Source organism: Solanum tuberosum, unplaced genomic scaffold, assembly GCF_000226075.1.
Source record: "Solanum tuberosum cultivar DM 1-3 516 R44 unplaced genomic scaffold, SolTub_3.0 scf00001, whole genome shotgun sequence".
In the NCBI taxonomy this organism is placed as follows: Eukaryota; Viridiplantae; Streptophyta; class Magnoliopsida; order Solanales; family Solanaceae; genus Solanum; species Solanum tuberosum.
Window position 1 is genome coordinate 5,484,513 of NW_006238927.1, and position 3,284 is coordinate 5,487,796.

A 3,284-nucleotide genomic window follows, 5' to 3' on the forward strand; every position below is an offset into this window, starting at 1 on the left:
TATATATATAATATATATATATATATATATATATCATTCCTTTTTTATATTAATTTAGTGTTAATAAGCTTGTCTAAGGTGATACATTTAAAAGATATATTTAGATCATATAACAATATACATATAAAGCAATTAAAAATTAATGTTGCAAGTAAAAAAGTTGATTTATCTTGTACTTGCGTCGGTCCATCCCACGAGTCTTTATATTATAAAATCATAAATGATATAAACACAGGCTAACAGACAAGGGAAAGTTTTGTCCAATCTGAGTGAATAATTTTTTTTTTCTACCAGTACTCTAATAAAGTTGTTCGTATAAAAAAGCTGATCTTTTCTTTCCCAAATCGTTACAATTATTTCTCCCCCTTCATAAATGACATGAACTCATTCTTGCTTAAAAACAAGCATCTCTTCCATAAACTAAGGCAAAAAGAGAAGGACGTGGGCCTTGTAAGTACTACTCAAATTCAACCAATGTTTTTTTTTTAACCAAATATAAATTTTTAAACTTTTTTTTTTTTTGTTTTGGTTTGGTGGAGTAAAGTTGTTTCTGGATACAAAGATAACAATCTTCAACATTGAATTTGGTCATGTGATTGTACACTTTTGGTCCATTATAATTAATTTCTATAATTAAAAAGATAACGTGAGACAACAGAAGTGTGTAAAAGTGACTAGTCAAGAGAAATTGAAGAATACTTGTAGTTTCTCTATTACATATTCCCAAAACAAAACAAAACAAAAAGCTAGTAAAAATAAATAGCTATTATACTAAGACAAACTACAAAACTTGAAAAGCCAAAATGCAAAATAAAAAATAATAAAATTGGATTTGGTACAATGTTATTCCAAATTCACATTCATAACCCCCACAAAAAGGAACAATAGGGTATCTAAATAATCACATGAATTTGCTTGAGTATACCATTCTTGATGGGAAATAGTTCACTTTCTTGTGATCATACATGATGAATTCAAATCTTTTTGTTGTGTTCAATTCTACATGGAATAAAATCAATAGCTCAGGAGGGATAGACAAGGAAGGAGAACGTGAGTTGAGTAGGAAGAAAGATGGACACAATACAAACCTTACATGGAGAAGTCATGACGTAAGATTTGCAACAACACAAAACATAAAGACATAATAGATAACACGGGGTCTTACAAGGTCAAGAAAAGGTCTTACAAGGTCAAGAAGAATGGGATAGGTGGAGGAACGAAAGGCAACAAGTCAAAAAAGAAAGAAAAGACAACAGAAAAAAAGCGGTGAGAAAGCTCAGGTAAGATAGCACCGAGATTAAGATGAGGATGCAACACTCATCATTAGGATGATGAAGACAAAGCCATGGCTAAGAAGGACCACTAAACATGTCATTCTGCTTATACTTTGCAGTTTTTGCAGCCTTTGGCTTGAAGCAAGTTGACTCATTACTCCACTCATACATGCTACCTGCATCCAAATAAATTTTAAACAAGAAAGTTATAAACTTTTACTAACACAAAGGAAAGTAAAGCTGATGTGGTAGCTTTTGATGGAAAAAATAAGGTTATGGAAAGATAGGTGGGAGAATAAAGGAAAAAGAAAGTAACCTTGTGGAGATTTCAGTGTTGCTTTCTGCACTGCAATATTTGCTCTCAAACCCATAAAAAGTGCACAAACTAAAGAAAGAGAAGAGCTAAGTAGAGGGTAATGAAGAAAGAAAGGTATAGAGTGGGCTTATAGGAGGTGGCCAATGGGCTGGATGAACCTGACAGTGACACCTCCAAAGCCCAGAGAGAATGTGAAGGATATGAGACCCTATTTTCCCTTTTTTCATAATAGACATGTTCTATAGCTATAATTTCAATAATTGTGCTTCATAATCATAGTTTTGTCTGCAATGGAGGTTGCAATTTGTATATTTTTGTCAGATATTTCGTTTGCGAATATATACATATAGGATAAATATATACAAATTCTGCATTTATATATTTAGAAATTTTACAGAACTCCGTTTGTATATTTCGTTTGCCAATATACAAACAAGGAAGTTTATTATGATTTTTTTTGTAAATCGTATACAAATAGTTAGGGTATGCATATACAAAATTCTTAATTTATACCATCAACAATCAAATTATAAAAATTCTGAATTTATGCAAATCAGGAGAATTATACAAATCACGTGAATAACAACAATATTCTTAAACTATAGTTATAGTACCTAATATATGCTAAATATTTACTATTCTACATAATTTTTCAAAAAAAAGGGGAGCATTTGCACTTTTGTTTTCATTTTGTATTGTTCTTTAATTTGCATCCTTCGAGGATAAATAACTTTTTCGAATTGCATAAATTTATTTTTTTGTATTATAATATTTTATTATGTCATGTGCTCTTAAAAAACTTATGCATCGTTAAACATAAGTTCGATTAATAGCTATAAATAAAAATTAAAGATTAATTTATTTAAAAAGCAAGAAATTTTAGACCGATCCATTTGAATATAAATCAAGCAACTAATATAAATTAAAATAAAAAAGAAGGCAAATCCAGAACATAAGGACAAATACATCAATTTCGATATTGATTTTTTTTTTTTTTACGTTTGGAACTAAACTTACATATTAATAAAGTACATAATACTACAATTTGTTTTGAAGTGTTCAACACATTCTGTATTTGAAACTAATCAAATTTAATATTTCCTTTTTGAATTAGCATGACTCATTGTGTACACAAAATACAAAACAAATAATTCGTTACTAATGATGGGTAACAGTTTTTCTTTTCATGATGAAAAAAAAAAAAAACAACCACCTAAAGATGGAAGTATAAATTTAAAAGAATTTAAGATACAAGTTTTGGAAATAATTATAGTCAATTTTATTCATAGTTTTAACTTTGTTGACAAAGCTTTAGGAAGAAGAAAAATACTTGTATAAACAGAAAGAAAGAGAAAAAAACAAGAAGATTGATTTGGTGGGCATAGGGGTCAACGAGGGGCGGCAAGTTTTAAGGAGGTCGTAACTGCCCGAAGAGGCAGACCGCACTGCCCGGCCGACCGTAGTCAAATAATTGGCAAGGGAATACTCATAAAAGAAAAAACAAAAGTCAAATAAAATAGAGCCAAAGAACCTCTTGGGTCCACTTTACTCTAAATTACTATATTTTAACTTCTCTAGCACCCTGATCTAACAATGGTGATTTTTAGTTAATATTTTTTGAAGAAATATGTGATAGGTAAAATGAATGGCAGAGGTACTCCATCAGTTAATTTTTACTTGTCACTGTTTGATTT

At 29.9% G+C, this 3,284-nt stretch overlaps 1 long non-coding RNA gene across 1 annotated transcript; it reads right to left on the reverse strand.

The window, feature by feature from the left end:
* Positions 1-678: 678 nt before the first annotated feature.
* Positions 679-1,743, reverse strand: LOC107061006 (uncharacterized). Its single transcript, XR_001473706.1, has 2 exons — positions 1,591-1,743; positions 679-1,450 (listed from the first exon to the last, which is right to left on the reverse strand). It is a non-coding gene; the product is annotated as an uncharacterized lncRNA (long non-coding RNA).
* Positions 1,744-3,284: the final 1,541 nt, after the last annotated feature.